Genomic DNA, 25,701 nt, shown 5'->3' on the forward strand with positions numbered 1-25,701 from the left:
ACAGATTCCAGCGATGTGTCACTTAGTTTACTGTGGGAGATGTGACACAGAGTTCTTAGATACAGCATATACAATAGAAGAGCTGAAAAGCTGCCACTGGCCACACCACAGCTATGTACATTATCTATAGACAGTGAGCTGCTTATCACAGGAGGGGCGGAGTCGAACTTGGTGTCACCTGCTGCTGCAGTCTGAGCAGTGATAAAGTCCTCGTGATAAAACCTACATTATAAGTAAACAACAGCACACAGCCTCATAAGGGACACATCGATGAGTTACCCATTTTAACCCTACCTCATACTTTCTTCAGATTACATAGCGAAAGCCTGCTAATGGATTTCTTTAAATATATACATGTATTTCCATCCTTTGACAAGTAAAAGAAAACATCTGATAATCCCTGATGAGTTGGTAATAATGGCCTGGTATCAATAGTCATAGCCGCACAAAGTGAACACTCAGCGGGCAGCAAGATTTCTCTCCCTTCAAGAGTCCGGAAGGGAATGATCAAAGCCTTCTTGGTCCGGCTCACGGACCGACCCACTGAATAATGACAAATGTAACGTTTTTTTCTATGCTTTATTCCCCCCATATTTTTTTAAGTACTTTACAAAAGTCCTCATTTAAAGGGATTTTTCCTTGTTAAAGGTCACCTTTACAGATTCCTGAGCAAAGAAAAATAGAACTTGGTTCCATGTGATTATGGGCCCTGTAACATGCAGCTATGACTTGTTACCCTTGTCTTCCGTCTCGTACAGTAACAGTCTCACAAGACTCCAGTTCATTCTTCTTCTGTTCATAAAGTTCTAACAGATACCAGTCCGGCTTTATGTTGGCCTCACGCAATTCTAGCATGATCTTCTCCACTTTCTGGAGGCTTCTTGCATTCTTCATGCTCCGTCCTGCAATGTATAGTTTGAACTCTTCTAGTTTAATAAGCTTACAGGTGTCCTCCTCACAAAAGTTCTTCACTTCTTTTGATTTGTCCACTTGAGGGAAGAAAACAAGACCAGATGACTTCTCAAGTGTCTCAAGAGGGACCTGAAATTCTGGCAACTGATGCTGAAAGCTGATGGGGACGTTGGGAACAATAAAAGCTCCTTCAGCTAGAGTCTCCTCAGAGGGCTTCCTCCTGGCGAGGATCACCTTGTACAGATGTGTGGGCATGGCTACATCATCACTGCCAATAACCTGAAATAAAAAATGAGCAAGAACATCTTCATTACACCAAAAAGATCACAGTGCACCACCACAAATTGCAGTAGGCCTCTGTGCACCTACATGGAGACTTCCACATCGCCCCTCAAACACCCCACCCATCTTCACTATTAAAGTTTAAACTTTAAGGACTTGTAAGATTTGTAAAACGAATATTAAAATGCCATCAAATAGCAAAAGAAGCTGCGGTGGGCATCTCTATTCCTGGGGACCCAACTGGCCCCCAATAATATAAACTTTCAGCCCACTTATTTCACTGTTATCTGACAATTGGGTCCCGGGAAGCGGGGACTGCATTAATGGATAAATAGAAAATCAGCAAATACCTTTATTACAAATTAGATTGTTTAAAAGTGCCACCAACAAGGTGCATTCATTCTCACTAACCTGTCCGTCCAACGCCTAATGTCAGGTCTGTGGCAACAGAAAGGGAACCTGTCACCAGAAGTGTCATAACAGCTAAAACTATGACTTTACTTAGCGTCTGTGCTGCATTCCATAAATGCTTATATACCCCCTGTATACTCCAAAAAAAACCTTTAAAGTTCTCCCGCGTTGTATGGAAATCGGGTCGGTCCTGTCCGATGGCCATGGTTTAGGGCCTCTTGATCCCTCCCTCCCGGCTGCTGCTCGCCGCCCTCTTCCCCGGCTGCTGCTCGCCGACCTCTTCCCCGGCTGCTGCTCACCGCCCTCTTCCCCGGCTGCTGCTCGCCGCCCTCTTTCCCGGCTGCTGCTCGCCGCCCTCATCCCCGGCTGCTGCTCGCCGCCCTCATCCCCGGCTGCTGCTCGCCGCCCTCATCCCCGGCTGCTGCTCGCCGCCCTCCGTCCCGGCGGCTGCTCGCCGCCCTCCGTCCCGGCGGCTGCTCGCCGCCCTCCGCCCCGGCGGCTGCTCGCCGCCCTCCGCCCCGGCGGCTGCTCACTACCCTCTTCCTCGGCTGCTTCTCACCGCCCTCCTCCTTCAACTGACATGGATGATGCCTCACATCAAGATTTCGCCAGGCAATGTGGATGCATCAAGGAGTCACCTACGTCAATTAAAGAAGGAGAACAGTGAGCAGGAGCCAGGGGGAGGGATGGGGAGACCTGAAACCACGGTTCCAACCTCTATAGTGCCCACAGAATGATAATGAAATGGGGCAGCCCACTAGAAAAAAATTTGATGCAACGTTACAAAGCACCAGAATTTTATAGTGCTCACAGAATTATAATAATGACATTGAGCAGCCTACTGAAAAAAAAAGTGGAAGCCAAGTTACAGAGTATCAAAATTGTGTATTCTAATAAAGGAAGATCCAGACTCTATAGTGCTGACAGACTGATAATGAACTGGAGTATCCCACTGGAAAAAAAAGAAGCCAAGTAAGAGAGTGTCAGAAGGGTGTACTCTAGTAAGGGAAAAAAGGAAGTTCCAGACTCTATAGTGCTGGCAAAATAATAATGACCTGAAACTGACCATTGAAAACAGAGTGGTAGCCAAAATACAAAGCATTCGCTTTGGAACAGTTCCAGCTAGACTGGTACAGTTAGGTCCATATATATTTGGACAGAGACAACATTTTTCTAATTTTGGTTCTAGACATTACCACAATGAATTTTAAACAAAACAATTCAGATGCAGTTGAAGTTCAGACTTTCAGCTTTCATTTGAGGGTATCCATATTAAATTGGATGAAGGGTTTAGGAGTTTCAGCTCCTTAACATGTGCCACCCTGTTTTTAAAGGGACCAAAAGTAATTGGACAGATTAAATAATTGTAAATAAAATGTTCATTTCTGGTACTTGGTTGAAAACCCTTTGTTGTTTTGTTTAAAATTCATTGTGGTAATGTCTAGAACCAAAATTAGAAAAATGTTGTCTCTGTCCAAATATACACTCACTGGCCACTTTATTAGGTACACCATGCTAGTAACGGGTTGGACCCCCTTTTGCCTTCAGAACTGCCTCAATTCTTCGTGGCAGAGATTCAACAAGGTGCTGGAAGCATTCCTCAGAGATTTTGGACCATATTGACATGATGGCATCACACAGTTGGCGCAGATTTGTCGGCTGCACATCCCTGATGCGAATCTCCCGTTCCACCACATCCCAAAGATGCTCTATTGGATTGAGATCTGGTGACTGAGGAGGCCATTTGAGTACAGTGAACTCATTGTCATGTTCAAGAAACCAATCTGAGATGATTCGAGCTTTATGACATGGCGCATTATCCTGCTGAAAGTAGCCATCAGATGCCTGTTCTTAGCTGAGAGGAGTGGTACCCAGTGTGGTCTTCTGCTGCTGTAGCCCATCTGCCTCAAAGTTCGACGCACTGTGCGTTCAGAGATGCTCTTCTGCCTACCTTGGTTGTAACGGGTGGCAATTTGAGTCACTGTTGCCTTTCTATCAGCTCGAACCAGTATGCCCATTCTCCTCTGACCTCTGGCATCAACAAGGCATTTCCGGCCACAGAACTGCCGCTCACTGGATTTTTTTTCTTTTTCGGACCATTCTCTGTAAACCCTAGAGATGGTTGTGCGTGAAAATCCCAGTAGATCAGCAGTTTCTGAAATACTCAGACCAGCCCTTCTGGCACCAACAATCATGCCACGTTCAAAGGCACTCAAATCACCTTTCTTCCCCATACTGATGCTCGGTTTGAACTGCAGGAGATTGTCTTGACCATGTCTACATGCCTAAATGTACTGAGTTGCCGCCATGTGATTGGCTGATTAGAAATTAAGTCTTAACACACAGTTGGACAGGTGTACCTAATAAAGTGGCCAGTGAGTGTATATGGACCTAATTGTATTTGCACTAACAGCAGTGATGAGGGCAGCAGGTCCAAGCATTTACCCTGGTTTTGGATATTATACCAAGTAAGCCCCCCCAGATTACGATTACGGCTGATTGCTGGCACAAATCACACATAGGTGCAAAAACGACAAAGAATATTTCCCCAAAATCACCCATGATGCCAATGATCATGCCATGGAGGTGTTGCAAACCTGCCATTCGCTGCCCCACGAAGCCTTTTATTACATATTATGCCCATAGCTCCTCATTTAAATTCTGAATTTATAATTTATCAAATTAGAATCTCACCCTGGTTACTGAGCAAACAGGTAGCTCTTAATGAGAATGTGCGGTGTCTTTCACCCTGAACTAAGAAATTTAGTGGATCGGAGGCTGCCGATAAGAGGAACTTCATTTCACGACTGAACGCTTCTCAACACAATCAGGCAGGAGCAGAAAGCAATGATCAGCCAGACTGAAGGAGGCTCATTGTTTTCTAGAACACGGCGGCCGACCGGTCATCTCTGAAGTCACTACATGAACATGTGGTGGTAAACAGCGGCTCACCTGATAAGTGACACTTTTCTTGCCGTCCTCATTCTGCACGGGTAACAGCAGGGGGCGCTCACAATCCAGACATCATCGAATCGCTGTGTCAGGTCTCGACAATACATTTCAAACCTGGATAAAGATTTCAAGCAATGAGAAAAATGAGCCGCCATTACTCCATTGTAGGACTGATCTCATTACACTACACATGCAATGGCCTGGCTGATGACTGTCCCCGGAGAACATGTCCACCTCCAGCCGCCTTCGGTTATGTCATTCTTTGCAGATATTTCTACATATCTGTATCTGAAGCTCCAGATACGGTTCTCCTAGACCTGTGAATAGGAAATTTACCTAGTTACATAGTAATCCAGAAGCAGAGGGGTGTCACCATACAAATAGATGCCATCCAGGACAGAGTATGAAATCACCGTGAATAATGACATTTATGGGATGGGGTATTCCCATCCCATAAAGTGATGGCATGTTACTTTATGATCGGTGGAGGTCTGACCTATGGGCCCCTCACCGATCCTGAAAATGTTGTACTCTCTACAGAGTGACGCCAGAGGGGAACTACAGCTCAGCGGTATACCACCACCTTCCTCAGCGCCTGTGCTGCATTACAGAAAGTTGTATACTATGTCCTGACTCCCCCTTATATCTCCAAAAAAAACTACTGAAGTGCTCCAGCAAGGTATACAAATTAGGACGGTCCGGTCCCAGGGGTGTCATTACAGCGGGGCCTGTCCCTCCTCTCCCCTGCTAAAAGCCGTCTTCCAGCTTTGATTGATGTGGATGACGTGTACTGTGTCATCCATATAGCTGAATGAAATCTCGCGCCTGAGCAGGGACATTGCCGGATCGCACAAACGCACTTTCCTCTTCTCTACTGCAGGCCGAGCATAAAACCTAACTGCGCATGCGCCGGTACATGTCTTTCCAGCTCCTGCTTACCAAAACCATTTTGCCAATATTGTTTTCTGGGCAAAATGGTTCCGGTAAGAAGGAGCCAGAAAGGAAGGAAGGCTGTAGAAGGCGCCATGTCTCGTCATATCTTTGTGTTTGTGACATTGAAGGCTCAATGTGGGTTCAAACTGCAGTGGTCCAGGAAAGACCACGATATGTTAAAAGGATTGTCCATTACTGAACAGCCTCTCATTAAATGCTAAAGGACACCAGATTTAAAAAAAATAAAAAATATATTTCTATATATTTACACACACTTGTCGGATGGAGGTTATTCCAGCAATTTTTAATCGCTGGTATAACCCGAGTCTTTTGATAGAGGACACTGGTGTCACAGGAGCGTTGCAGACTGCCACACCGATCAGCTGCAGCCTTCAGTCAGGTGAAGCCATTTTGTCTGATGCCACGATGAAGGCTGGAGCCGACTGTCATGTCACATAACCTCTGGAAGACAGCTCCAAAAATCACTGAGATGTGGAGTCCGGGTGGTAAGGAGGTGATTTTTGCTATTGACAACCCCTTTAATCTTTGAACATGAGGCAGGACTGCATCTGCATTTCAGATTGTAAAGTAAATCCCTGTTGACCATGGACCTTACCGATTCCAGAAGCCGGCGTTGTTTTTATAGTTTTGGGGCACAATGTTTGACAGGTAAAATGTTTCAGCCATGGCCTCCTGTGGACGTAAAAGGGAACTGATGTAAATAGTCAAAATAGTAAGGGTCTGTGCACACGCTGCAGAGTTGTCGCTTTTTTTCTGCACAGATTTGTCATAAAGTGAATGAGAATCCTGAAGTCTCATGCACTTATTGCTTATTTGTTTTTTTTTTAAAATTCGTTTATTGAACCAAAGGCAGGGTATACAGTATGCAAACCGACAGCAATGAAAATATCATGTAACACACATTCATATCACAGAGCAACAATGTCAAGCAGCGTGTGTATACCAACTGTGCATTGAATAAAACATACTGTCAATTGCCTTATATTAGACTGTGTATTATTATTCAAATAATAAAGCCTGCCTACTTCTAAAACATTACTACTACAACAAAACAACTATTTGCAGCCTGTGTCTATATATTTAGCTCTTTATCATGCGATATCTCCGTCCTACAACGTGAGGTGAGAAGAGTTCCACCTCTCCCATATCTTCTCAAATTTACCGGGGCACCCTCTGCTTTGGTAAAGCGTACGCTCATATGGGATAATCGAGTTCACCAGTTCTATCCAGGCCCTAAGGGAGGGATCCGAACCCCCCATCCCCCGCAGTGCCAACACCTTCCGTGCCATGAACAATGTCTCCCTTAAGAAAATCCCCGTATAATGTCCCCATGTCTCATCATCCACACCCCAAACAGACAAACCAATGGCTCAAGGGGAACAGGAATCTGTGCCAGGGAGGTTAATAATGACGTCACCTCTTTCCAGTAGTGTACTATAATCGGACATTGCCAAATCATGTGGATAAAATCTGCAACGGATGCATGGCATCTCAGACACTCCGAAGATTGGAAACGGCCCATCTTAAAAAGTCGAGTCGGAGTCAAATATGATTGGCTTATGATATAAAGTTGTATCATTCTATTGTTAATTGACGGAGACACCTTAATTGGTGACTCCAGAATTTCCTCCCACTCCTCCCCCCCCCCCCCCCCCCCGTGTGTCAGGGATGAGCCTTTCCCATTTCCCCCTAACCAAGCATACGGCAGATTCCGTCCCCACCGATAGCATGTGTGTGTACAGAGAGGAGATGAGACCCTGTGGACCCTGTGATTTAAGAATGCCTATCAAGGGTAGAGACGAGATGGCACCATTCATATCGACATATCTCATGTGCGATTGAAGGGCCGATCTTAATTGCAAATATCGGAAGAATTGTGACCTCAGGACATTGCACTTAGCTTGTAATTGTTCAAAAGATAATAGTGTACCGCATTCATATATATCCCCTATCGTAGAGACACTGCACTGAGGCCAGAATTCAGCAGATGGGTGGGCCAGCAGTGTCGGAAAATAACTGTTATTCCATAAGGGCATTCCAGCTATGATGTCACTAAATCCAACCACCCTCTTAATCTGTCTCCAAACTAGTCTTGCCAGACGAAGCATGGGTAGCAGACGTGGGACTTTTACTTTTTCCATCTCCAAGAACCCTAGCGGGCAATCAGAACGTGCGGCATGAAGCAAATGGCTCTCAGAATTAGGAAGATGATTACCAGGCATCCACTTATTTATAGCTCTTGCCTGTCCCGCCAGAAAATATAAAAAAAAATCCGGTAGCGCCACCCCCCCCCCCTTTTTTGGCCTTTGTACGGTGGTTAGCTTAAGTTTTGGCCTAGTTTTCACCCATATGAAAGATGTAATTTGGGAATTTAAGTTAGTGAAAAAAGACTTAGGCACCACCACAGCACTATGTTGGAGAAAATAGCTGATCTTAGGGAGTAGTATCATTTTAATTAGATTAATACGTCCAGCTACAGACAGCGGGAGTTTACTCCAAATCGCAAATTTGACTTTAACCATCTCTAATAATGGATATAATGAATGCTGCAGCCAGGATCATATTCCTCACCAATCGTTACACCGATGCCTCTACCTTGTGCCAGTCATTACACTGGCTACCCATCCACTCCAGAATTCAGTATAAACTTATTACCCTCACCCACAAAGCCCTCCATGGCTCAGCACCACCCTACATCTCCTCCCTTGTTTCAGTATACCACCCTACCCGCGCCCTCCGTTCTGCTGATGACCTGAGGTTAGTATCCTCAATAGTCAGAACCTCCCACTCCCGTCTCCAAGACTTTACACGTGCCGCGCCAATTCTTTGGAATGCACTTCCCAGGTCAATACGATTAGTCCCCAATCCCCACAATTTTAAGCGTGTCCTGAAAACGCATTTATTCAGACTGGCCTATCGCCTCAACACATTAACCTAACCTATCCCTGTGTGGCAGAGCCAAAAGTTTTACCATAACCAGGTTCCCAGCATCATGTTCCCACATGCTTTATGCATCCATTAGCCCTCTGTGTCTGTACTGTTACACATTTAACATTATGGCTGGTCCATACAATCAGAGCAACTGTTACCACCCACCTTTCGTGTCTACCTCTTTCCTCATAGACTGTAAGCTTGCGAGCAGGGCCCTCACTCCTCTTGGTATTTGTTATAATCTACTGTATGTGATTATTGTTATGCTGTAATGTCTATTGTCTGTACAAATCCCCTCTGAAATGTAAAGTGCTGCGGAATATGTCGGCGCTATAAAAATAAAATGTATTATTATTATTATTATATATATATTAAGTTGTAGATCAAGTGTGCTAGATTGAGAAATATGAACACCCAAATATTTAAAATGTGGTACAATAGGCAACAAGGAGAGAGTCTCGAGTCGCGGCATCGGGACATGAGAAAGAGGCATCAGAGCAGACTTCTCCCAATTTATATACAGGTTGGAATATCTACTGAATTAATTTATAGTGGCAATCACCCCCGTCAACATCTCCTCCACTCTATCCATAAATATTATCATATCATCAGCATATAGGCCTATGGCATCCACCTGATCTGCTATCTCTATACCCATAATATTAGAAGTTCTCATGCGAATTGCCAAAGCCTCTATTGCAAGAGCAAAGAGGGCCGGGGAAAGGGGACAACCCTTACGAGTCCCCCTGTGTAAAGAAAAAGACTCGGAAATGGAACCATTTACAATGACACAGGCTTTAGCTTTCATATATAATGTATTAACCCATTTTAAAAATCTATTTCCAAAACCGTATTTCTGCAAGCATGCGTGGAGGAAAGGCCACTCAAGGGAATCAAAGGCCTTGGCCGCATCCAACGATGCCAATGCCCATCTATTGTCCGGCATCAGGGAGCTATATTGAACCACTGATTGAACCCGTCTAATATTAATGGAGGTGCTCTTCCCAGGCATAAAGCCGGTCTGGTCAGGATGTACAAGTTCCAAAATAATTGAATTTAGCCTAGTTGCCAAGATCTTCGTAAAAATGTTGTAATCCACATTTACTAAAGATATGGGGCGATAAGATCCACAGTCCAGAGGGTCCTTCCCTTCCTTCTTAAGCACTATTATATTAGCCTCATAGAAGGACTCCGGCATGACCCCCCCCCCAATCTCCCGGAACACCGACAACAAAAGTGGCGCTAAAATCTCCCGATATTTCCTGTACAGCTCAATAGCAAACCCATCCGGCCCAGGGGCTTTCCTAGAGGCCATATCCCTCATGGCATCTTCTATCTCTTCCAGAGTGAACTCAGCGTCCATAAAGGCCCGCTGAGAGGCACTTAGCGTGGGAAACGTTATATCTGATAGTCTAGACACCCCTGGTTACCAATGAAAATGTTTTGAACTGTACAGTGAGCTATAATAATCATGGAAACATCCCATCGTCGAGGACACCACTGTACCATTCAATACTATCCACCCACATCGCCAGACCACTAGATCCAAAAATGTAATCTATACGAGATAAGGAACGCCTAGTGGAAGAATGGCAAGTATACTCTCTTGTTTCTGGGTGACGTGTCCTCCATAGGTCCAACCATCCACTACCTTCTATAAACTGTGATAATTGGGATGTAGCTACTGCCGGGGTCCCACCCTGTGTCCCGTCATCCAGTCTCAATCTATCGAGGCAATTATTCATAACCAAATTAAAATCCCCCATACAAATAACATCTGCGTCTGGATAGTTTAAAGCAAAACAATGCTTTTTGGAGAATCGCCGTACCAGCTGGAGGGGGATTATAAATACACAGAATAACTTATTTCCTAGAATTGATCAGTGCATACACAAATATGAAGCGCCCTTCAGAGTCTCTCCGGGCCTCCCATCTAACGTCTTTGTGTATTAATAATGAGACCCCCCTAAAGTAACTGGTGTGAAATGCGTGTATAGACCATTGAACCCATGGTTTTTGTACACTCCGAGCAGTATCCCTGGTCAAGTGGGTCTCGACCACAGCCACAATATGAGGGTGATAGTGCCTAATTTGTGAAAATACTTTAATCTTTTTCCTGGGGGCTTTGATACCCCTCACATTCCACGTCATGCAGATTAATTCAGATCCCATCTCCACTTATCTGGGTATGTTGCGTATCGGTGCCTAAGTAGAACTCAGAGACATCACACAAATAATAGGACTTCCATTGGCTGCAACCTCTACCTAAGTAACACTGAAAGCTAAAACTAAAGCTTTTGGAAAAAAGACAAAATATAACCCTAGTAACATAGGAGCAAAGTCCCGCTCCTCTATCAAAAAACAAACAAGGGGATACCATCACTGAACACAGTGTCCGGTATTGTAGATCTCTGGGTGTCCGCCAGGAGAGCTCCGATTAAGCCCGCAATCAGAGGATCCAGATGAAAATAGGTACTCTAGGACTCCTATGTAGGGGACCCTCTATGGGACCGCAGCCACTCGGCAGCCTCCGCCGGATCCGTGAAAAACACGGAGGAACCCCCGTGGACAACCCGAAGCCAAGCTGGATAAATTATGGAATATATAATGTTCCTTTCCCTGAGCCGCTTCTTGATGTCGATAAATTGCGCACGCTGCTTCTGGAGTTCCACGGAGAAATCTGGGAAGATTGAAATCACGGCGTCGTTGAACTTGATGGGGCTCTTTTGTCGTGCGAGGAGCAGAATGGTGTCTCTATCCTTACAGTTGAGGAGACGCACCAGGAAGGGTCTAGGCGGGGCCCCCGGAGGTAGAGGTTTGGTGGGAACTCTGTGGGCTCTCTCAACAGCGAACACCGAGGAGAATTCATCTCCCAGAGAAGTCTTAAGCCAGCCTTCTAGGAATTGCTCAGGGTGTTGACCTTCAGAGCGTTCAGGCAGACAGATGACACGGATGTTGTTCCGATGCATTCTGTTTTCTAGGTCATCTGCCTTTTGCCTCCAGGCGTTCATAGATCCCGCTACCTTAGTTAGCTTAGCCTCCATAGGTGTAATGGTGTCTTCCACCCGGGACACTCTTGTCTCCACCTCCGTGATGCGCCCCCTCATGGCCTGCATATCGTGACGGAGTCTCCCCAACCTCAGTGTAGACATCCTCTATTTTCTCCGTCAGGGATGTCCTGGTGAGGGAGATAGCCTGCATCAGCTGTTCAGATGCCTGTTTAAGGGTCATTTCTTCCTGTTCAATCTCCTCTCCACCCTCTGAGGGACGATTTTTACGTTGAGATTGTGAGGTGTTCCGTAAATAGCGTGCGCTCTCAGAGGGGTCAGGTCTGACAAATTCCTTCAATTTTTCTGCTGCCGTCGAACCCCTAGACCGATTCATGTTTAAGAACCACGAAGTATCCCAGTGTAGCTGAAATTATACAGTCCAGAAATCCTCCTGTTGCGCTTATATGTATATAACAGGGGTTACGTTTATTAGTTATAGCCTGGGAGCAGAGTTCATGTAGACAAAAATAGAATGTCACCAAGGCTCCTATGGCAGGGGGGAGGGATACCTACTCCCAGAGAGATAGCAGCAATGGGAGGGGGAGCAGATTCCCCCACTGTAATGGCACCAGCAGGCCAGCGATGCAGAGTAGAGAGAGGACATTATGCAGGGCCCATCTTTCAGGGCACTCACCGCACTCCTCTCAGATCCTTTAGGATACAGGTCGCTGCCCCTGCGACGCTGCAACACTGGAGACTGGACACCGCGCTCCTACTGGCAGAGCGCGCGTCCTATATGGCCGCCGCTCCCTGCGGGCCCCGCCGTCCACTCCCGTCTTCCAAGGCTCCCCCGCTCACCGCGTCCTCTTTTAACTTTCCAGCTGACTTCTTTACTGCACCAGCAGCGGTGCAGCAGTGGGGGCCGACGCGCAGCTCACAGCAGCCGAACCGCTCGCCCAAGATGGCCGCCGCCTCGTGGAGGAACAGCCGCCCACTCCAGCTCCTCCAGCCGCTCACACACCGGCCGCTCACCGTCCTCCTGCGGGGGCCCAGGGGGGATCCCGGTATCCAGAGGGGGCCAGGCAGCCCCGAATATGCCGTTGAAAAGGGTCCTAGCATGCAGGATTATACAGGATGGTGAGGAGCTCTCCCGTCCAGCATCCTCTCTCCCTCACTCCATAGCCACGTCCCCCCTTATTGCTTATTTGTGACTTGCAGATTTCACTCATATTAATGAGTGGGAAAAATCTGCACCAAAAAAAAACATTTAAAAAATGGGGCAAAAACGCATGTATTACACGCTGTTTTTCGTGCCAAGAGATGCCGAAATGGTACAGAAATATCTGCACCAAACATTTAACGGCTGCACACACCATAAAGCTTTATGACAAGTCAAAGTAATGAACTTTATATTCCATATTCTTATGTAAATACAAAAAGAAAAGAAAAAAGACTAATTTTTTATAGATTTTCTTCTTCAGATAAGCAGAAAACAGATTCTTACTGTAGAATATTTACTGTCCCCCGCTGGCGCCATGTGACCCCGGGACCACCCGCTACGTAAATAGTCTTCATTGCTGGCACTAAATAATTGCGGAATGTTTGGATCCGGTTTAATTCGGCAGTGTTTCCGGTCAGCAACGCCTAAGGAAAAGATAAAAAAGAAAAACATGTTCTAAAACCTAGACAAACAAAACAAAGCACAACACCCCCTGAATTGGGGGGCAACTATATTTATACTGAGCCGTCCTGCTGTTTACAGTCCCAAGAGGGGCCTTTCCATTGGCAGCTGTATTCGACCATTAGGGCTCGCTCCCACTGGCGATTAAAGAATAATAATAATCAGATTGCATTCGTACCAATTTAATCCTATATTTCATTATCTATCAGTGGCGGGTTTTTGCCAGCGCTGATCGGATTGCAATCGGACAGGAAAAAAAATGGCAGCATGCTGTGATTGCGCGCCAAATTCGGATCTCACGCACCCATACAAGTCTATAGGAGAGTGTGTAACATCGCACTGCACTCGGATATCAGATGATCATTTCCACTGTGGATTTGGTCACTAATCCACAACAAAACGTGTAATGAATCCACAGAAGGAACCAGCATTTGTTGATCGTGGATTCCACCCTGCTCCGTTACTAAGCATTATTGAATAGGGTGAAATCCACAATCAAAATCTGTACATGAATGAGCACGCTGCAGATCTGACGTCGGCACCATGCTTTCATTTTTTTGCAACGTGTGACTGAGACTTTCAAGTCTTCTAGACTGCTGCAGACTAAACCACAATTCCGCAAAGTGTGAACTTGGCCTCAGGACATGCCGCAGCCTCACTTAAAGAGGACCTGTCACCTGTGTGTGGCTGCACGTACGATGTAAGAAAAGAGAGAGCAGCCACAGACCGACGGTTTTACAAATCATAACTCATTAAGAAAGACGTCCAGCAGTGTCCCTAATGACAGGCTAAAGGTCCGGACTGTCTAGAAAAAAAATCAGGTCCGAACTTCTGGGTTGTGGGATCTGGACATACAGAGCGAGATCCAACAACCCTCCGTGGCCTCCGTGACAGTAAAGTGCGAGGCCGATGATCTACACCACAGCGGATACATCATTTACTGAGAGGCGAGGTAACCGCTCTAATGATGTTACCGACTGGTAACTGCTACGTACCGGACGGGGCGACACTGGTTTGGCTCCAACGTGAGATTTCATGACACCTCACGAGGTCTCACACTGAGGGAATCTGAATGCCACGATCTAACAACATGCAAGTTTGAACCTGAATTTTGCTAGAAAGTCGGGTCTTTTAGGTTGGTATTAGCAACACTTTTTTATTTCATTTTTGCCCATAGGTTGTTTAAAAAAAAAAATTAAAAATCACCAGTCGGAGGCTGCCCGCTGTTCTCTTAAATAAAAAGGGCGACCTGAGACTGGTGACAGGCGCTCTGTAATGTGACCGCTCTAGACAAATGTCTAATGCTACAGTTTTCCCAACACTGAAGTCAGTAAGTGAAAACGGAGTCAACTCAGAAACAAATAGAAGAGGTTTGAAAACTTTTTTTTACTGCATGGGAATAAACATTAAGGCTATGTGCCCACGTTGCGTGTTAAACCGCACACAGAAAACCGGACTCCTTCCCAGAAATCGCGCGTTTTTTCCGTGTGATTTCACCGCGATTATGATCGCGATTTTCGTGTGCGATATTCAAGCACTTTCCAAGCGATTTGAAGCATCACTTGGAAAGTGATTGACAGGTTGGTAACATTCGTCAAACATAGTGTTTGACAAGTGTGAGCAGCTTTTTAATATTGAGGCCGCCAATGTTAAAATGCTGAAAAAAATAAAAAAATCGGGGTATATTTACCTTCCGACGTCCCGCGCTGCATTCTCGGCCTAAGCGTTCCCAGTAATGCCTTGCGAGACCTGTGATGACGTAGTCTCGCGTTGCTATAGCGATCTCGCAAGACCACGTCATTACAGGGCCTTGCCGCAAGGCATTACTGGGAACGCTTAGGCCGGGAATGCAGCGCGGGACGTCGGAAGGTAAATATACCCCGATTTTTTATTTTTTATTCTTTTTTTTTACAGAGGTATGGTACCCAGGGCCTGGAGGACAGTCTCCTCTCCTCCACACCGTGGGTACCAACCGCAAATGAGACGCTTCACTTCGCGCATGGTGGGCATAGCCACATGCGGGAAGTAAGCGATTCTCATGCATTCCTATGGGTGTGGAATCGCGGCAATTCTTTGCGATTCCGCACAAAAGAATGAGCATGCTGCGATTTTTTTCCGCGATGCGATTTCGCCGTGGAAAAAAGCGCAGCATTAGCACAGCATGTGCGGAATACCATAGGAATGCATGGGGGCGTCATGTACACGATTTTTAAATGTTTTCGCAGTGTTTTCGCGCCGAAAATCGCTACGTGGACACACAGCCTAAGAATTCACTACAACGTTGTCTGGCCTAAGTGGTGAATTGTCAGAAAAAATACTAAATACATCAAAAATGAGATGTGTAAGAGTGCCACTAAAAATGGATAACTGTGATCCTGACATATTGTTAGACCTCTGGGAATCCAGTGCTGAATAAAGGGGGCTGTCCCACTCTCTGTCTTCAGGAGGGCACAGCTCCCGGTGAGCATGAAGTCAGAAAATAGGAACGGCAATGAGCGCCCGAAACATTGTGACAGATGAGACGAGCCGCATGTTTCCACCGCTCACTGGAACGGAGCGCTCAGCTGCTGTTACAGGAGGCGGCTCTGTCTCATTATTATGCTTTACATTATATAGCGCCAGTAATTCCACAGCACTTTACAGATCTTGCCTTCACTGTCCCCATTGGGACTCACAATCTAAATTCCCTATCACTATGTCTTTGGAGTGTGGAAGGAAACTGGAAAACCCAGAGGAAACAAACGCAAACACGGGGAGAACATACAAACTCCTTGCAGATGTTGTCCTCGGTGGGATTTGAACCCAGGACCCCAAAGCTGCAAAGTAAAGGTGCTAACCACTGAGCCACCGTACAGTGCTAACCACTGAGCCACTTTGTTGCCCATTGTGCTTCTTACTAAGAGACCAGCCGAGGTAATGGAATTAATTCCCTTTTTGCTCACTGTCGGGATCCCTCAGATTACTCTTTCATCTGAAGGACCGATGTTCTTGGGTGTGAAGCATCATATGTCTCTAATTAAATCAGCTCCGTGGAGAAGAACTACACAGACACCAGCTGTATAATACCACTCAGGATGCCTCCAAGACGCCTCTGGCTTATCAGTTAGGCTTCCGTCTTTTATAGTAAAGAATTTAGACATTTACAGACATGCGCAGTACAAATGATTTTACAACTTGTTTTCGACAAAGAAAGTCATTTAGGCGAAAAAGCAGAGGTATTTGACCTTGGTTCACAAGGGAGATGTCTGAGACATCTCCTCGAAGAACAGATAAGGTTTTAAACAAGAGAATGCAACATAGACAGAACTCAATTTAACTCCTTCAGTTCCTATCATTCCCCCCTTTGACATCTTCATTTTCCACAATCTGGAACACTGGATCCTGCAACAACAGCGGATAGTGGCTCGTTCACCAGGTACTATCCCAGGCCGACGGGTTGCCCAAGGGAGACAGGTCTTCTACCTTCTCCATCCCCCAGATACTGAAGCCACGTCCATCATTGCAAGAGTACGCTCCTTCATGCCAGAAATGAGATGTCAATCTAGGACTCAAAGGAATAATAGTTAAATTCTTGTTGTTTACAGTCAAACTTCCTTATCTATTTCTACATCTTTTCTTGCATACAGAGATACACCAAAAAACAAGTTTCAATAGCACATATATTACGAAGATACAAACAACAATACGTAATAGACTTAGTATAATCCCAGCTATCCAGCCTCCAATACCCTTAAACCAATTAGCTGGATTAAGAAAGGAGAATGTATCTGACCACCAACTATCCTTAGTACGATCATTGTCTTTATCGTACTGATCTCTAAGTTTTTGAACATCCTCTATTTTTAATTTTAACTTTATAATGCTGTTGGGATCTATATAATGACAGCAAGCTGGTCCGATGACCTGACACATACCTCCTTGCGCTGCAGTTAAATAATCTAATACTATGGTATGCTGATTAGTGGCTATGATGAGCTGATTTTGGACAGCAACGGTGGTGTTCAATATATCCAATATATCCCATATTTGGTCATCTAAGTAATCTGTAGCCCTGACTAATTTATCCCACATTTGAGTAATCATAGGATAAATAAAAATAGAGCTGACAATTTTATTAGCCACACTCATCTGCACTATATGTGGTCTCCCAGAGAGGTGAGGTGTATTGTCAGCAGCTCTTTTGTACAACGTGTGTTTAGGTATGCTCTGAGTACTCAACTGGTCATTCGGAATAACAAAGGTAGCTGGAGTCAAACGACCCAGAGTACAAGCACCTTTTACCCCTACTGGCAACCATTTATATGCATTGTCTCCACATACCCAGAACATGTCACTAGGTAGGTCCCATAGGGCTGAATGTTGTAATACCAGTCTATGAACTAAATCTATGAACGCAGATACATTCTGAAGCATACACCAATTTGGAAGTTGTCCTAAAGGGCTACAATACCCTACATCGGGATTTCCACAGGTGGGAGTTCCTTTCTCATATCCAGATGACTCGTTGCAAGGTATATTACCTGAAATATTAAAACAAGTTTCATTATTGCCCTGGGGAAATAAATTGGAATACTCCCAGGACGTGTTATGCAACCTTCTTTCTAGCAGTATTGGTTTGAAGGCATCAGTAGAGTGGGAAGTTACATTAAAACTAACTTGTAGGCCATACATTGGAATTTGCCCCAGGTAGGTTAATCGAGTTCTATTCCTGGGTACCCAAGCCCCCCCTTTATATGCCAGATATTGAAGGTATGTATTACTTCCTGAAAGATTACCCTGCCACCAAGGGTATCCTACCCATCCCACAATAGGTATACCAACAGTTGTGTTCCATAACTTCACATTATTTGTGGCATTATTAGCAAGTGTATCAGAACAACTGGTCCAGGCAAATAATTCCTCGGGTGGCACAGGAATAACAAGGAACGGAATACTAGTGGCTGATACTGGTGAATGTGTGCAGATCCAGCAATCTGCTGGAGACTGAGTGTCTTTTGACCAATCATTTAGTATTTTTTCATGATGTTGTATAAACTTATTATTCAAGGACATTGGAGAATTTAGATTGTCCCACGCAGCTACCATTATTACAGATAATGCAACAAAACCAAACCAAAACATTATGCACTCTTATGCTTTGTTAACTCCTGTGGCTAGTTTGCAATGCGATGCGTGGATCCAGGTTGGTCGTCCTTCCAACTTAACAGAAGTAGGCGTTGTTAGGAGTACTTGGTAAGGTCCTTGATATCGGGGTTCAAGGGTCTTTCTGGAGTGTTTCTTGACATATACGTAATCACCAGGTTGTAGACAGTGAGTTCCTTCCACACTATCTGGATCTAGAGTGGAAGAGAAAACTAGAGAATGCATTTGAGTTAAATGCTTTTGCAACTGGATTACATAACTTGTCAAATTATCCACATTGAGTGTTAAGACCTGTGGGTAGTACAACCCTGTGTTCGGTGGTCTTCCAAACAGTATCTCGAAGGGTGACAGTTTAGTTTTCCCCGTGGGTGTGTACCTTACTGAGAATAATGCTAATGGGAGACACTCTGGCCATGGTCTATGGGTTTGTTCCATGGTTTTCTGTATTTTCAATTTTAGTGTCCCGTTCATTCTTTCTACCTTCCCTGAACTCTGTGGGTGGTAGGGTGTATGAAATGCCTGTTCTACACCTATCATTTGCATGACATTTTGCATTACCTCAGCAGTGAAATGTGTACCTCTGTCTGATTCAATTGTCTCAGGGACACCGAATCGTGGTACTAGTTCCATCACCAGTTTCTTTGCAGTGGCTCGAGCTGTAGCCGTTTTCACCGGGTAGGCCTCTGGCCATCCAGAGAAGAGATCTACACATACTAGGATATTTGCATACACTCCTACCTTGGTAGCTGTATGTCGTCAATCTGCCGTCTCTGAAACGGGTAGAGAGGCCTAGGTGTCGCTTTCTTAGGGACTTTTACTGTTTTACCTGGGTTGTGCTGTGCACAGATGAGGCATGATTGTACAAGTTTCGCGGCTGCGCAACTGAAGCCAGGAGCGATCCAGAAGGCATCTACCATGGCACACATGTGACTTTTTGAGGTGTGATTGGGGCCATGTGCTGCTTGCGCCATGATTGGGAACAGGGACTTTGGTGGGCACATTTTATCCTTATTCTCCCATACTCCATTTGAGTTCAGCTCAGCTCCCAGTCTCCCCCGGTGTACCTTCTCTGTTTGGGCAGCCTTTTGCTGGAGGGATTTCAGGACATCTAGACCCAATGTGGCTGGAATACGCTGACTCCCCGCCACCGTCCACTGCTCTCTCTAGGCCGCCTTGTGCTATTTTAGCAGCCTCGTTCGCCCTTCTATTGCCCTCTACCTCCACGGAGTCACCTTTGTGTGTGCTTTTACCTTGACAATGCCAACCTGGACTGGTAACATCAATGCCTCCATCAATTGTTTCAACAGCTCTGCATTTTTAATGGGCTTCGAATCTGTGAAAATATTAGCGACTTTACCTGCAGCGGCTCTACACGCCTCAGTGAGTGCCTTCAACTCTGCCTCCTGCGCCGACATGTGAGGAGAGAGTGGTCCGCTCGGATTACCTCATGTGAGGATACTACTGCATATCCAGTGTAGAATCGTCCATCCTGGTGGTATCTGGGGCCATCTACAAAAAAGAAACTCAAAGTCTGCATTAGGAACAGGTTTTTCATGAATGTGTGCAAACCCAACTGTCTCCTGACTCATCAGTTCTATGCAGACATGTTCATGCGTCATGTCAAAGTATCCTTCCTCACTTGCCAATACGGTCACCAATTCCCCCTTTTCTGAATCCACAGGCAGGAGGGTGGCTGGATTCAGAACGTTACATCTTTTGAGGAGTGACATACTCAGGAATTAGTAGAGCACACTCAAGTCAGAGCTGTCTGGCCATAGACAGATGTTTTGGTTGAACTTGTAGGAGTATGGCATGGATGTCATGTGGGGAATAGATTGTCATAAGAAACGTCAGTGTCATCTCACATGCCTTTCCTATTACTTCTCCACTTTTTTCCTTGTGCTCCAGCATACATGACAGGTCGTTTTATTGTCCTTGTTTGCTCAATTTCTTTAGCTACCTTAAGGAGGTCTTTCGGATCTACATGTCTCCATTCAGGTCTGGCTGTCTGTACTGCGTCTCGTAAGTCTTTGTTCATACCGTCAATGAATGCATTCACCAGTATTCTAACATCAAGTGGGTTTATGCAAATGTACCCCATGTCTGCCCATTTCAGCTGTAACCGTCCAAGGTATATCTCTACTCTCTCTCCTCTTTGCTGTGTCACATTAGTCAGGAGTACAGACTGCTCTGATTGTTCCACTGCAGCCCATTGTCTTAGTGACTCACAGTACGTCTCCCCAGATCGTGCAGATTTATCATCCATGCCCCAAGCCTGATTCTTTGTCACATCTGTGTGTCTGTAAAACGGGAATGGTTGGTCCTCAGGGGCAGGCAGCTGCTTCAGCAAAGCTAGCTGGTCAGAGGGGCTCCAGGGATAATACACCTGTATCTTTCTTATTCTATTCACACTTCTAGGTCCTGATGGGGTTGGCCGTCTGATGTCTACTGTCAGCTTACTCCTCAAGGGCCAATGTCCCCACTACCCACTATCCACACTATTATGTCAGCTTCTTATGATCTTGTCTGGATAAGATTTAGTGCAATTCTCTTAGGTCAGTAGCACAGGTCACACAAGTAGCTATTCAGTCTGGGTTTGTCTGAGTCTGACCACAGTGTTTACAAGTCCATCTGTTTTGTCTGGGTCTCTGGTTACACTTTGTCAATCAAACATTCATAATACACCTTCCACACTGCTGCACATTCTCAAGCATCATTTATTCACGTGCTATTTTCTTCCCTTGTCTGTGCCTTTTTGTACATCCAAACATTCACACTCTGGTATTTTTGCCTTTTTCAATATTTGTCCCACTTGTTTTACTGCTTCCTTCCTTCTCTGTCTCTTGTAATTTGACACAATTTGCTATACAAATCAATCACACAACTAGAAGCAGGTTCAAACACATTAATGACCAAGCAATCACTTACAATTCCCTTCTAAATTAGGCACCAAATCTTACTTTTAACTTCCAATCTTCAATTAAGTACTGTTGCTTTAAAATGCACAAATCTTTCAGCGCGTTCCTTACGGATAGAATTACAGAGAATTTTGAGCACAGCTCACACTCAGCAGAGATAAGAGCGAAGGGAGAAGAAAAACTACGCAGCGGTATCATTCCCCCCTCCCATCAGAATGCAGCGTCGTCCTTCACAGAATTCTGTAGTTCTTTAGACTTATCAAAATCAATTTCTACAAAGAAACTCAAAATCACGGGATTTCACTGTAAGGGCAGATAACTGTATAATGAGATTAACCATGCCTTGCCCTTTTTCTGGCCACATGCATTCAGGAAACTTTACAATGTAATGCCACATATAACACGAACTATATCATTACTCAATTCATTCAGTCTCAGATGTAGATTTGAAATATCTATAACGCATCTGTCCGGGATTCCACCACAACTAGAAAGGTCACAAATCTCTTGACACAAAAATGATGTGTGATGATTCATTCACACGTGCTCATTCACTGATTTTTTTTTTTTTTTTTTTTTATACTCAATTACTCATCTCTCATCTTATTCAGAGGTTCTCATAGACATATATACAAGGATTCACACAGCCTGCCTATCTTGCACTTTGGATTTGATTAATACTTTTTCCAGGGTCTTTGCTGCACTACTTCCATATCTATCCTCAATTATATCACATAACCGATTTCCTTCTTCAGGTATCTTTCCCTGACTGTTCCCCATCTTATCTTTTATTCTTATCCTGTCTCTCTTGTTGTCTTCCTGTTAGTCCCCTGCCTTAGGTGGTGTATTGGGTAAGCTCAAGACTAGGCTCTACTATACCTCGTTACCTTCTTCCTAAGGTGCTAACAGGCTAAATGGAGTGTCTGTTCCTCGGTGTACTACGTGTTTCGTGTACTTATATGCTATGTAGCATCCGAACAGAAATACTCCCACAACACACAGGATTGTAAACAAAGTATCCATCTATCGGGGTTCTTCAGTCATATCCTGTCACAGGCTCATTTCACGGTCCTGTGCTCATTCGGTCACACTCTTATCTGTCACAAGGTTTATTCGTAAAGGGTGTTGATTTAAGCTTAGGCGGTGACCTCCCCGAAAGGATGCTGTCACATGGCCCAGTTAGGCAATATCACCACTCTTTGAACGAATACCTACTGTGCAGCTTATTTTTCTACTTTCCACAACCTTTCAAATCAAAGTAGCCATTCAACAACCTCCTCTATTCCTAGTGCGGAACCGTCTATTGTGAAAAACTTGTCCGTCCGGGCTGCGCAGTATGAACTGTTCACCCAGCCTTATATTCCGTAATGTCAGACCTCTCCCATTTTGATTTGCATCAGCTCTTTTTCTAAAAATAGCTGTGCACACACAGAACCTACAGTAACCTCTCATTCGAGCAGAAATTACATATGCGTGTCACACCCGATTTCCTCAGAGTTCTTATATGGACCTGATTTTACGGCCCCCTCCTCTACTAGATTCCCCTTTATACGGACCTTAGTTATAATGATAGATTATGAAGAGCAGAGAAGAGAAAAATTGATCTCTTACCTGGCCAGGTGTTTAGGTCTGCTGTTCACAATTTCATCAGTAACTGGAGTGGTCTGTAGATCGGGTAGTCTTGGAGAGGTGCCTATATCAGGTCCCTGTTTCGGGCGCCAGGAAACTGTCGGGATCCCTCAGATTACTCTTTCATCTGAAGGACCGATGTTCTTGGGTGTGAAGCATCATATGTCTCTAATTAAATCAGCTCCGTGGAGAAGAACTACACAGACACCAGCTGTATAATACCACTCAGGATGCCTCCAAGACGCCTCTGGCTTATCAGTTAGGCTTCCGTCTTTTATAGTAAAGAATTTAGACATTTACAGACATGCGCAGTACAAATGATTTTACAACTTGTTTTCGACAAAGAAAGTCATTTAGGCGAAAAAGCAGAGGTATTTGACCTTGGTTCACAAGGGAGATGTCTGAGACATCTCCTCGAAGAACAGATAAGGTTTTAAACAAGAGAATGCAACATAGACAGAACTCAATTTAACTCCTTCAGTTCCTATCACTCACCAACTATTTTCTCTTTTGTAAGATGCTCAATGACCCAACGTGGGGTCTTCTTTGCTTGATCATAAGATAAAGCATGACCGATATATTGCCTGACCTCCTCTCCACTCTGCGGGAATCCAAACTCCTCCAATGGAGACTTCTGTATGGGTTCTGGGGGGAAAAAAAAGGGTTAATATTAACATTATATCTGGTTCAGTAGGATCAACCCTCCTAAGCCATCTAGATGGCCACGCAAGTAAATAAAAAAAAAAATTAATAAAATGATAACGTGACGTCTTCAATCTGATCTTATTACCTAGAAATCTACACTTGTCTTCATATGTAAATGAACGGTTAAGATCTACGGGCCGGACATAGATCTCCCTGAGAATCTGCCTCCAGAGACTTTTTTAAATGAAAGGAGGTGTTACCAGTGTAGATCAGGAGAGCTGACAGTCAGTCATTACATGTCTCACACCAGCAATGCCGCATTTCATTTAAAGTTGTCCACTGCTAGGACAACCCCTTGTCATACCCCACGCTTTGCCCCAATAAGATAAAAAAGCCTATACTCACATCCCGTGCCTGCGCTGCTCCCACGGTGTCAGCACGCGCTCTCTGCAGGGCTCTCATGCGGTTTGACACTGGCACACAATCAGCGCTGGCATCACTGTCCCCACCCTTCATATGAATTGAACATGAAGAGGAAGTCGGAGATCAGCCGCAACCCGGACTTACTCTTCATGTACAACTCGTATGAAGGCGCGGACAGTGACGCCAGCGCTGATTGGGCAGCGGAGTCACGTGTCACATCGCACAAGAGCCCCAGGACCGCGCGTACCGGCCCCGCGGGAACAACGATGGCACAAGGGGCGAGGATAAGCTTTATGTAATCTCTGTAATCATTCTGCACCAAAATACTATCTGTGCCAACTGTTGGCGGCATAAACTTAAAATGAAGGAAACAATGGTGTAAATTGCTGTTGCTTCACAATACAACTCAGCCTGCAGAAAAAACACCAAATATCAGAGCTACAGACAAAAAAAGAAAAAAAGTGTCTAAAAAAAACAGAACAGAAGAGATGCTGAGCAGTGATGAGCGTGCTGAGGTGTTATCTGGGCATGCTGGAGCGCTAACAGTGACTTCGGTGTGCTGAATAATATGTTCTAGTCCCTGCGGCTGCATGTGTAGGGTCGGTGGGCCGAGCTGGGGGGGTGGTCCCTCGATATACCGCGCAGAGACAAAACAGAGACAAGATGGAGGCAGGTTCTGGGTGCAACAGGTCCAAGTTTATTCCACTCGCCGTCCGCCTGACGGCCTCTGCAGTACACCGCACTTCACCTCACGGCCCTCCATTTCTAGGGCCCGTTATACACACCGTACTTTCACACTAGGGACGTACATGCACGTACCGTCCCTTCTTCACTGTTTGACGCTCCTGACAGGTCCGTCACTGTGGCCGCTGTGTACATCCGCAGCCTCCAGATGTTACAGCACAGTGGAGGGGGTGTCATCATATCCCACGCCCACTATGCGGGCAGACGCCTCCGGCTTCCATGTGGAGCGTCTCTCCCGCCCGCAGCATGTCTATATATGTAGCGGAGACGCTCTGTCTCCACAGGATAAATCTCACCCGTACAATGTAATGGGAGCCGTGATCCCGCATGGTTCAGTGATCACATGTGGAATCACCGGCGTTCAGAAGCCGGCAGCGCTGTGGATGGAGCGGACATGTGCTGCCAATACTGACCGTGGGAACATCCCGAGGAGTGACTGACAATCCCTGCATGTGCCGCTGCTGTCAGCCACGAGACATGCAGCCGCGGGGACCAGAGCATAGTATTCGAGCACGCCGGGCACTGCGAGCACTCGAGCATGCCCAGATAACACTTTATCCGGCCCCGCTCACTCATCACTGATTCCACGGTGTGGACGTTGCGCTTTTTTACTTCTCTCCTATAAACCGACACAGAACAGACCCCAGACAGACCCCATAACGATCCATGGCCCCTCTGCTCCGTCCTGACAGGAGGGGGCGCTGCAGTAAGGCAGAGGGTGAGAGGGGAGCTCGTACTGACGTCACTGAGAGCAGGGACCCGGATGCAGGCCGCAGCCCAGGCGTCTATGACAGGGCCTCCCTCCACAGGGGTAACGGCGCACACTCTCCACCAGGGGGCGGCTTTCTCACCTGGCTCGTCTCTTTTTCGCTCGTATAAGTACAGCGCGGCTAAGCAGGACGATGTGCTCAGTGTAGCCCCCAGCACGAAACCCCCCAGAAAGCGGCGGCTTATAATCCTGTAGGAAATATGTCCTGACATCTTCAAGTAGTTGTAAAAGACGAATGAACCGGAGCCGCCACCTGCTGGCCGGGAACAGTACAGCACTCGATTTACAGTAGAATCCAAGGCGTGCTACCAGCGACAT

At 45.6% G+C, this 25,701-nt stretch overlaps 1 long non-coding RNA gene and 1 pseudogene across 1 annotated transcript; both read right to left on the bottom strand.

Annotated features, from left to right (window-relative positions):
• Nucleotides 1–562: 562 nt before the first annotated feature.
• On the bottom strand, nt 563–25,701 carry LOC141095502 (nuclease EXOG, mitochondrial-like; annotated as a pseudogene).
• Nucleotides 16,172–22,593, bottom strand: LOC141095503 (uncharacterized). The gene is made up of 2 exons (XR_012233405.1): nt 18,242–22,593; nt 16,172–17,633 (listed from the first exon to the last, which is right to left on the bottom strand). It is a non-coding gene; the product is annotated as an uncharacterized lncRNA (long non-coding RNA).

This window comes from Dendrobates tinctorius, unplaced genomic scaffold (genome assembly GCF_039654945.1).
Source record: "Dendrobates tinctorius isolate UK_male_01 unplaced genomic scaffold, ASM3965494v1 ptg000070l, whole genome shotgun sequence".
NCBI classification, from domain to species: Eukaryota; Metazoa; Chordata; class Amphibia; order Anura; family Dendrobatidae; genus Dendrobates; species Dendrobates tinctorius.